The following is an 11,412-nucleotide window of genomic DNA, read 5'->3' on the forward strand; positions in this document are numbered from 1 at the left end:
ACTATCTTATTAAATATTCAATTAAATTATCTTATTAAATTAAATTCACTTCTTTTGACACATTCATAATTTAATTACATATTGTTTATTACAAAATTTAAATATATAAAATGTAACATATAACTAATTATACAAATTAACAAAAATTCTTCAACATAATTTATTTAATGGTTTTTAAAATTATTATATGAAAAACCAAAAAATTTTTTTCTGGCATGGTAAACATTTCTAGCGGTTCCGAACCGCTAGAAATATTTCGTCAAATTTAAATTTTGCGCCAAAATTTCTAGCGGTTCAAACCGGTAGAAAATTTTTTTGCCGCCATTCCAGAAATTTAATTGGCGGGAAAATTTAATTTCCCAAATATTTCTAGCGGTTCTATAACCGCTAGAAATTTCCGCGCACTACTGAAATTATTTATTTCCCGGCAAAATTGATTTGGTTTAGCATGTTTCTAGCAGTTATAAAACCGCTAGAAATTTTATTCCGGGCACATTTTCTAGCGGTTTTATAACCGCTAGAAATGTTTTTCCTTTATATATTTTCTAGCGGTTATAAACCGCTAGAAAGTTTCTAGCGTGTTGACCATAATGTGTAGCGGTTGCGATAACCGCTAGAAATTTTTTCTTGCGCCTGTTTTTCTAGCGGTTTTGTTAACCGCTACAAATGTTATTTGTTGCGGTTAAAACTGCTAGAAATGTATCACTCTAACCGCTATAATTGACATATTTTTTTGTAGTGATAAAAACTATGGAATCAGTGAGTTAAGGAAGACGAATAGCATGGTGATGTTGAAGGAGATGATAAGCAAGGCTTTGGAGGAATTTGCAAGGTCTTAACTCTGCCTTCAAGCATCTCCACCACTTTACTCATCACTGGACGGTCTGAAGGGTTAGTTTGTATGCACCATAAGCTTGTGATCACTATCTGTCTTATCCTCTCTTTGTCACCTTCATTTCTAATGCCCCTCAGCGCAAGTTCTTCATTCAATCACAAACACTTGTAAATCTAATGAGGAAAGTATATTTCATTGTTATTATCAACATTTACGTTGACATTCCTTCTTCCTCCAACCATTTCAAGAATCATAATCCCAAAACTATAAACATCCGACTTATGAGAGACTACACAAAAATTTCTCAAAATTACCTCAGGAGCAATATATCCTATAGTTCCTCTAGCACCTATCATGGATATAAAACTCCATTTCTTGGGCATATTTTGGCTAGTTCGAAATATGAGATTTTTGGGCAAAAGTTTTCATCCAACAAAATGTTATGAGGTTTTATGTCAAAATGCAATATCTGAGTGTTACATCCTTTGTGCAAATACTCTAATCCTTGTGCAACACCCACTGCAATTTGATACAATATTTCACAACTCAACTGGAGATTAACATCAAGCAGGTTTTCTTTATTTTCAAAGATGAACTTCTCTAATGATCCATTAGCCATAAACTCATAAACAAGTGCCTTCCTTGAACCTTGAAAACAAAGTCCTAAAAGTGTGACAGTGTTAACATGGGAAGTCTTGCTTATACTTGCTATCTCATTGATGAATTCCTCTCTATTACCTTTTGTTTCATTCAAAACCTTCACAGCAACTGGACATTGGTCATGTAACTTCCCTTTGAACACACTTCCATAGCCTCCTTGCCTTAACTTTTCTTTGAAAAAACTGGTCATTTTCTTCATCTCCGAGTAGTTATATCTTTTTGTGGCAAGTGATCTGTGGCTCTTTAGAAATAAAGCCTCAAAATCTTGACGAGTTTTTGATTTGTTCTTCCAGAATATGGTGATCTTATCAAGAAATAATGTACTTCTAAACCAACACATTATAAGTACAAAAACTCCTAGTATTACAGCTGCAACAACTGTGATCAATAAAATTACAGGATGTCAAATCATGCAAAATGTTGGAACATTAATTAGTAACACAAATACTGATTAGCTATCCTATTGTTTTCGTAAGGAGTCTTTCAACTATATTTAACATATATGAAAAGCTTCCTTAATTTAAGATCTCTTTGTTCACCAAAAAAGAAAAAGACGAATTTAAGATCTCTGTCACTCTCAATTAATATCAAATGTTAATCTCATCATGGTTTTACGATATATGTTTTTTCATCACGACAATAGTTACACGTACTAAGGGCTAATGTTTGGAGTTGGACCCGATAGTAATAAAGGTTAATGAATTAAATTCAGTGCATCACCCGTAGCAGGTATGACCAATGGCTTCCGGTTTCCTAGCAAAATGAAAAATGAGTTATTACATCCTAGTTAATTAAAACACATAAATGAATGGGGAAAAGAAACATATGTAAAAGCGATGATGCTGGAGAGAGAGAGAGTGTGTGTGAACCTATGTGGCCTTTGTGGCAGTAGAAGTTATTGTTGTAGTCAACTAGACATTGGCCTCCCATGTGGTTGTAACACTCATCACAATCATCAAATGTCTGCACTTCAATATCTAGTTCACCACATGAGAAGCAAAGATCCCTGGAATAGGTCGTGCCATTACAAGGAAGGCGAAGAGTGGAGCATTCTGGGTGAGAGCTTTGTGGCATGTCATAGTACTGATCATAGTCAGGACAGGCATCGAGGGTCATCATGGAGAGCTCGCGGTCGCATAGGAACAGGATTAAATTGGGTTGGATTTCAAAAGGAGACTTGGGAGTAAGACCTGTAAGATTGTGAAAAACTTCACAGGCTGTAGATTTCAAACGCTCGGATTCATCTTCCACAAAAACTTTGATGTTATTATGCTGCTGATGGACCTTTTAAAGCAGTAATGGCCTTCCGTTCTTCCCCAGTTGAATCGTTTTATCCGCAAATGAATAATCATCACAGCCACGTATTGCGAAGAAGCCACAGTGTGGGAGTTCAAGCTGGTGAAATGGAACTGCGGACTCCCAAGTTGTCCACAATCAAACGATGTAGGGCACTTATAGCCATTTTCATAGCCAGCTGAGAGAACAAGTACGGAGCAAAGAAACAGGAGGAAACGAAACGCAGAGAGTGAAGCCATCCCCGACTAAGAAAACTACAAGAGAGCGGAACGAAATCCAGAATCTCTAAATTATGATTAAACTGTGTCTTGCCATTCTATCAACTACCCGTTCTGCTTCATACGCAGTTGACTTGGAATATCACTAGCTAAGACTCCATGGAAAGGGCTCACGGGAAAATCAAATCAAGTATCACCCATTTTCCACCTTAAAAGCTTCTCACGCATTTGTTAATGCAAGTGGCAAAGACTCAATGTTCAAGATCTATGATTTTGTTCTCTTTTTGGTTTTTTTTCCTGAACGTTAATATTTTATTCGAGACAATCATATTTATGGTGATGCACAATGAAAATTTCCCATTATGTGCTGCTTATGATTTTGTTTTCTAGTTTGTGACTTGTTACAACATTCCAATGGACCGCAAAGGGAATTTCTTCCTCTGTTTATGTTTTTTATCACCCAAACACATTACCTTTTCCATAAGGAGGACTCTATACTCGCACAATCAAGAACGGAAATGGGAACGTCTTCAAAGTTGGAGGGCAAGAGTGCTATAAGCCGGAGCGGTTTTGTCAGGGAATTTCTGTTTGGAGTTACTTAATGTAACTCTTATTGCATACTTATTTTACATTCAATAAAAATTAAAATATAATTACAAAAAGAGACAATGACAAAAAAAAAGAAACTGAAATTTTGTAAATACCAAACAAGAAATGTCAATAAAAATTTGTTGTCATTTGCAAATTCAGACTTATTAATACCAAATAAAATCGTATTACCAAACATGATTTGGGATTTGCAATTTCCATCTTTTTTTTCGGTCATTCTCCCTTACAAAAATTGCTTTTAAAGAATCCCGTCTGTGAACAAGTCCAAACCCTTTTTGCTACCAAATAGATGAAGAAATTTTGGCACATCCATCGTTTCTTTGCAACTAGATGACTATTAGGCTTATACTCGTTCTCATTTGATATGCTGCTCAAGAATTATGCATATGGGCCTTTGAGTAATCATGCCTTCTACAGTTAAGCAGAGATCCTATATGCAAATGCTAACTTCAGAAAATAACAAGCATGCACAAAAACAGAAACAGAAACATATGAGCCCCAAAGTAACAAGCATGCATGCACAGAAACATTACCATGGAATGAGATGAATTAACAAGATAGACAAAGAAGTCCACAATACAAGTCCACAAGCATTACAATGTTCTTGTTGTCTAACCATGCCAAATTTCAATGCATTAGCAGAGATCTTATCAGAAAATAAAAGGATGTATAGAAACATAAACACATGGGCTTGGAGTATCATGCCTTGAACAAAATGCCCATAGCATAAAAAAAAAAAAAGGAGTCAGTGAGTTGAGGAAGAGGAAGAGCATGGTGATGTTGAAGGAGATGGTAAGTAAGGCTTTGGTGGGACTTGCAACGTCTCAACTTTGCCTTCAAGCATCTCCACCACTTTACTCATTATTGGACGCTTTGAAGGGTTAGTTTGTATGCACCACAAGCTTGTTATCACCATTTGTCTTATCCTCTCTTTGTCACCTTCATTTCTAATGCTCCTCAACTCAAGGTCTTTATTCAATTCTAGACGCTTGTAAATCCAATGAGGGAAATATATTTCACTGCTATTATCAACATTGACATTGACATTCCTTCTTCCTCCAACCATTTCAAGAATCATCATCCCAAAACTATAAACATCTGACTTTTGAGAGACAACTCCAAAATTCCTAGAAATTACCTCAGGAGCAATATATCCTATGGTTCCTCTAGCACCCGTCATGGATACAACACTCTCATTCCTTAGGCATATTTTAGCTAGTCCAAAGTCTGAGATCTTTGGGCAAAAGTTCTCATCCAACAAAATGTTGTGAGGTTTTATGTCAAAATGCAATATCCGAGCATTACATCCTCTGTGCAAATACTCTAGTCCTCGTGCAACACTCACTGCAATTTGGTGCAATATTTCACAGCTCAATTGGAGACTACCATTAAGGAGGTTCGCTTCATTTTCAAAGATGAACTTCTCTAAGGATCCATTAGCCATAAACTCATAAACAAGTGCCTTCTTGGACCCTTCAAAACAAAATCCTAAAAGAGTGACAATGTTAACATGAGAAGTCTTGCTTATACTTGCTACTTCATTGATGAATTCCTCTCCATTACCTTTTGTTTCCTTCAAAACCTTCACAGCAACTAAACATTTGTCATGTAACTTTCCTTTGAACACACTTCCATAGCCTCCTTGCCCTAATTTTTCTTTGAAACAATTCGTCATTTTCTTAATATCTGAGTAGCTATATCTTTTTGTGGCAAGTGAACTGTGGTTGCCTAGAAAAGCCTCAAAATCTTGATGAGCTTTAGATTTACATTTCCAAAATTTAGTGATTTTATCAAGAAACAACGTCCTTCTCAACCAGTAGCTTATCATAACAAAAACTCCTAGTATTGAAACTGTAGAAACTGCAATCAAAAAAATTATAAGAGGTTAGATTATGCAAAATTTTGGGGCATCAACGAGTGACAAAATTAACTTATGAGTTATTTATTGTTTCTGTAAGGACTTTTTCAAGTATGTTTTTATATAAAAAGCTTCCTTAGTTAGTTTAGGATATACTATTCTAGTCGTATTTATAAGTCACTCTCTCTCAATTAACATTAATTAAATTTTAATTTCCAGATGACTTATCTTTTAGGATATATTATTCTAGTCGTATTTATAAGTCACTTTTAACTTTAAATCTCATTAACTATATTTTAGAATTTAACAACTTCTCAGTTTTATCTGTGTTTAATATATATATTTTTGAAGAAAATAGCAATATACACAATAATAAATAAATGATAAAAATATTACATTCATATTAAAAATTTAATAATGCGACTTATAAATATAACCAAAAAAAAATCTCATCTTCCCTGTAAATAAGACTTTAAGATTATCTTTGTTCATCATGAAAATAGTTATGACTTATGCGTGCTCATGACAAGTGTGTGTGTGTGTGTGTTTTTTTTTTTTTTGCCAACTGTGTTTTGAGTTGAAATAATAGAGGTTGATTAAATACAATGTATCACCTGTAGCAGCTATAACCACGAACTTCCCTGTTTCTCCTGGCCATGTTATCAAACGAGTCAGTAAATTATAGTTAAAACTGATACCCAAAGTATTCTTAAAATATTACAAATTTCAATATAAGATCCTAAAGACCAAAAGAAAAGGAATAAATTATGATCAAGATGAGTCCAAATAAGATCCTAAAGATTAAGGCTGGTTAAAATTTACATTTAATTAATTATCACCTAAGGATCCAAATTAAACTTCAATTAGATCCTTAAATAAAGGTTAAAAGAAGAAATGGAAAAAGAAAGGAGTGGGATCTTCATTTTATATACAACTCACTTTTAGATACTCTATTAAAATTTTAAAAGGATTTTGTCTATTAAACAAAAGGAAAATTGCAAACAAATACCCCTATGATTTGGAAAACCCAAATTAGTGACTCCAATTTGCCAAATGCAATATCAGTCCATATGAACCAAAATGAAATTTGGAAATAGTGTTTCTGCCTTACTGCCCCTCACTTAATTTTTTTTTTTTTAAAAAGCCATTTCAGCCAATCACCCTGCCGCTTATTGAAATATTTTGTGGCAAAGTTAGTCAATGTGAGATTCAATCCCACCACTACTTAGATCCCAAAAGATCATATCACCATTAAGCTGCTAAACTATATTGTTAAAATAGTACAAAATAATACTACCTCTTGTAATTAATAGAAGAGTTAATTTGACTTTTATTTTGGTCATATATATAAGACTCAAATCTATTTTGTCTCTCATATTTATCTTTTTTTTTTTAAAGATAGTCCTTAAAATAATAGTAGTTCTAGCTAATATACTTGATTAGCAAGGATATTTTAAAAAAAACACATATTTATTATAAATAACTAACTTACCTAATTTTCTTAATCTACTAAAATTAGTCAACTAGCTCTTATATTAAGGACCGGCTAGTATATAGTTAACTATCAAGTTTTGACCATTCAAACAACATGTATTTAGAATATCTTTAGCTGTTTACTATAATAAATTAATTATTCGCTTTTATAATTTAATAATTGACAATACGTTTTAGCTAATTTCACACTTAAATAAATTAATGCAAAACATAATTATTTTAAGATATTCATATTGTCCTTTAATAACTATTCATCATACCTATTTGGTAATTGAAGACACATTTTAACAAATTCCACAATTGAGCAAGCTAATGTAAAAGGACACACACACACTTATATCCTATACTTCATTGGCTATTATTTAGAATACTTAATTATGTATCTATTCACTTTACCCATTTATAGCAATTGATAACACATTTTAGCAAATTCTAAACTTGCATAAGTTGACGTAAAAAGCCCCTGTTTCAGGATATTTACTGCATTTATTGACTAAGCTAATAAATTAGTTATTCACCGTGTCCATATAACAATTAAGTGATTAACATGATGTTTGGTGTATATGAAAAAAAATCGACACCAGATTTTAGCCAATTCCACACTTGAATAAATTAATATAAAACACTCATGTTTTAAATGGCCAATTGATTATTGTAAATAGCCAAATCATTGTAGTAAATAGCTTAAAAAATTGTATTTAGGGACGTCTTACATTAATTTATTTAAGTGTGAAATTAGCTAAAACGTGTAGTCAGTTACTTAAGACGTATGGTGAATACATAAGAAACTACTCACTTGGTCTCTTAAGAGATAACTACCAAAATCACTCGAATGTCAACTAAATTTAGTTAAAAACAATTCATATGTAAGATATATATACATATTTTTTTAATTATATCATTGTTTGTAAAGAGAATACATGAAAGATAATAACTAAAAATTTATTGCAAATAAATAATAAGTGGAATATATTCAATAGGGTAAAAGTGAAAAAGCTGATTTAAAATTTCGAACAAAGAGGATTTTTTTTTTATATTTAAGGATATCACTATAAGAGAGATTATTTCTTTAAAGGAAAAAAGATGGGGGGAGTGTCAATAGCTAATGAAATGTAGTAAATACCCTAATGAGGGGCATTTAACATTGATTTATTCAAGTTTAAAACTGACTGAAACATGTTGCCAATTGTTAAATGATAATGGCAAATATCTCAATCGTTGTGGTAAATAGCGCAAAAAAAAAAAGTAAACAACTATTTGTTTAAATAGCCAAACCTTGATAATTATCTCAAATATTATTTCCTGTCTTTAATATATGAGCTAGTTGAGAGTTCGATTTAATTCTAAATATAAAATTTTAATTCATTTTGTCTTTCAAATTTCAAACTTCTTCTCCAAAAATATCCTATTAATTGTAAGGGACTTTTTCTAAGAGATATTTCTAATGCATATGGTTAAATATGATAGTTTAAATGAGTCAACATATATTTATTACAAATAACTAAGTTATTTAATTTTGTAATATTTTCAAATCAATTATGTAACTTTTATATTAAGCACCGGGGTAATATTATTTTGCACTATTTTAATAATATGGTTTAACGGCTAAATAGTTATACCATTTTTTTTTTGAAATCCATCAAGTGGATCATTCGAAAAAAAAAAAGGGAAGGAAATCTAACAAGTAGGGGGATGAAGCTCTATCTTAACTAGTTTTGCCACAATAGAGTTCGGGCGCCCGGTGGGCCGAGCGAGGCTGCATGCTTTTTTAATGAGAGTCAGCGTAGTGAGAGCTTAATTTATCCAAATTCCAGTTTAGCATGATGCGCTAATCTGATATTAACTGGTTCGGGGCTGGCAAAAAAAAACAAAAGAAAAGAAAACTGGTTTGGGTTCTTTAATTGAGTTGACAAAAAAAAATAATAAAAGACGTTCGAAAAAAAAATATTAAAATGATCGGACCACGGCAGTACAAAGTAACAAACCTGCTCCAGAAGAACATCTGTTGAAGTAGTCGCGGTCGCGGCAGAAGCACCGGAAGTCAAACACATCTCCGGAGAGGAAGCCGCACCTCCCTCCGCGGCTCTGGCATGCCTCGCACTTACTCGCCGTCCAATTCCTTGGCTTCAGCAACAATCCTCTTCCCAAAGCCTCTCTTATCCCTCCTTCCACATTCTCCACCACCATCCTCATCGTCGGCCCACCCCTGCAATTATCCTTCGCATACTTCAACTTCTTAGCTGCGTCATCCACCGCCATGCCCAGCACCGACCTCGTTCTGTTCCCTTCAGAACACCCCAATACGTTTTGTTTCATCTCCTCCGGCAGCGACGGCAAGTCGCAATCGAAGAACAGAAACACCTCCTTCTGGTTCGGAGCCACAGCGTATCTGAAGTCGAGAGTGAGCTTGTTGGAGGGAGAGAGACATTTGGTGGAATTGGAGATTCGGAAGTTAGGATTGAAGACTCGGAGAGAGAGATTGTCGTAGAAAATTTCATCGACTATGTAGAAAGTACTGGAGAGATTGAGCATTGGGAAGCCATTGGAAGCACAGAAAAGGTCGAAACTAGGGAACCCGCAGAAGCTCTCTTGTTTACCTTGATACGGAAGGGTAGGTTATGTTTGGGCCGTTCCCACAGGTTTGGGGCTCGCAAGCTTGGAAGTTGGGATTCACATAACAGAGGGTGGTTCTGATTAGAACAGAGAAGAGGAGGATGAAGAAGGGGGTTGGATTGATTTGGGATTTGGGAATTTTGAGAGAGGAGGGGGAGGACGAAGAAGAAGAGAGCATCCTCTCTGGGTAATACCTGTTTTTCCTTCGAACTGCAATGTCTAATTGGTGGAAGGTTTTTCTGTGTTTGTTTGCTTGATGAATAATGAGTGACCATATTTCCAAAAAATGACACATTTTGTTTTCTCGTCTGGTCGAGGCTCTCCATACCATGACTGCTCATTAGTCGCCACAAGAAGATAGATGGGCAGTAAAATCAATGGAGGACTTCAATCATTGAAATGAGTGTTGGACTTGGAAAAAAAAAAAGGTGAAGGCTGGTTTAATTGTCTCGCATGAATCCCGCTAGAAGATTTTGCATGTGTACGGAGATCCAAATGTGCACTGGCACACGCAAAACGTGGGCTGCTGGTGTGTTTGAACATCAATGGTTGTTTGGGTGACCTTTTTTGATTTATGGGGGAAAAACACGGTACCGCAGAAGTCAGGAAATGCGGGCAGTGGGCATCGTCATTCTACTGGGCTTCTGAGCCTCATCTGCCCCTTCTCTCTCTTTTCTCTCACACCTCTGCTCCCTCGTCTCCTTTTATTTTCTCTGCCCATTCGCATCGCTTCTTTTCCCTTATCTCTCTAGTAGAGTGATTCCAAAGACGCACTGCAAATATAAATATGCACGTCATAAAAATAGAAAAAAATAGACAATGACAAATCAAAACCGATCCAAAAGCTCAGTTAACAGTAGTTAGATAATAAAAATTCTATTTTTATTTAAATTGAGTAAATCAAAATTTTATAAAATTGAGTGGAAAGAAATTAAAATAAACAAAACAAAGCTTTATTAAATTAATAAAAACAAATATTAAAAAGACCAACTTAGAGTGACCAATCCCTTACTAGCTTCTTAAACTTTGTTTCCTTGAATTGATTAGCTTTAATGTCAATTTTGTTAATTTAGAGTTTAATTATCTACAAGTGCCTGTTGGTCCACTTATAACATTCTCTTAAATTAATTATACAATTTCTCACACAATTATCTAAGTAGCTAAAAATTTGGTCTCACTCATCAACAATTATACGGGATAATTAGATATATTTCTATTATAATCACAAATTAGATTATCAATCAATCTCCTATTACTTGATTATCAATCCAATCTCCTATTACATAATCTAAGAGCTTAATTAAAATTTTATTTGTCAATAAAAATTTTAATTCTCAAATTCACAATTAACATCACTTGGACAAATAAAACGACATCAAGTAATCAAAATTTAATACTAAGTCAATTCAATAAAAAATGAAATGAAAAGGCAAAATAAAATAAAAAGAAAGGAAATAAACTATAAAAAATTGAAATAAGATATTTATAAGATAATCTCCAAATAATGCTGACAAATCACAACTAATTTCTTTTCAAAACTCTTTAAAATCACTCAAATCGATAACTCTTCAAAAATTATTCAAAATATACTTTAAAGATATTCAAACTAATGAGTTATAGCCATCTCAAAAATCTTCTTTTTTATTGCCTCTTTTTTATTGCCATCTCAAAATATACTTTAGTATGAAACTTGGACCGGTCTCTCTCTTGTCTCAGCCCAAATTGCCCATGGTCGTAGTCACAGCACGCTCTCTGGGGTCCACCATCAAATTCCTATCCAGCTATGGCGATGAAATCCTCCCCTCACGACAAGCACTGTTATCTTAGCA

At 33.9% G+C, this 11,412-nt stretch overlaps 1 pseudogene; it reads right to left on the bottom strand.

The window, feature by feature from the left end:
* Positions 1 to 756: 756 nt before the first annotated feature.
* On the bottom strand, positions 757 to 9,776 carry LOC114725887 (rust resistance kinase Lr10-like; annotated as a pseudogene).
* Between the last annotated feature and the right edge of the window lie 1,636 nt (positions 9,777 to 11,412).

This window comes from Neltuma alba, unplaced genomic scaffold, assembly GCF_004799145.2.
Source record: "Neltuma alba isolate B1F8T4 unplaced genomic scaffold, ASM479914v2 tig00012286_pilon, whole genome shotgun sequence".
Classification (NCBI taxonomy): Eukaryota; Viridiplantae; Streptophyta; class Magnoliopsida; order Fabales; family Fabaceae; genus Neltuma; species Neltuma alba.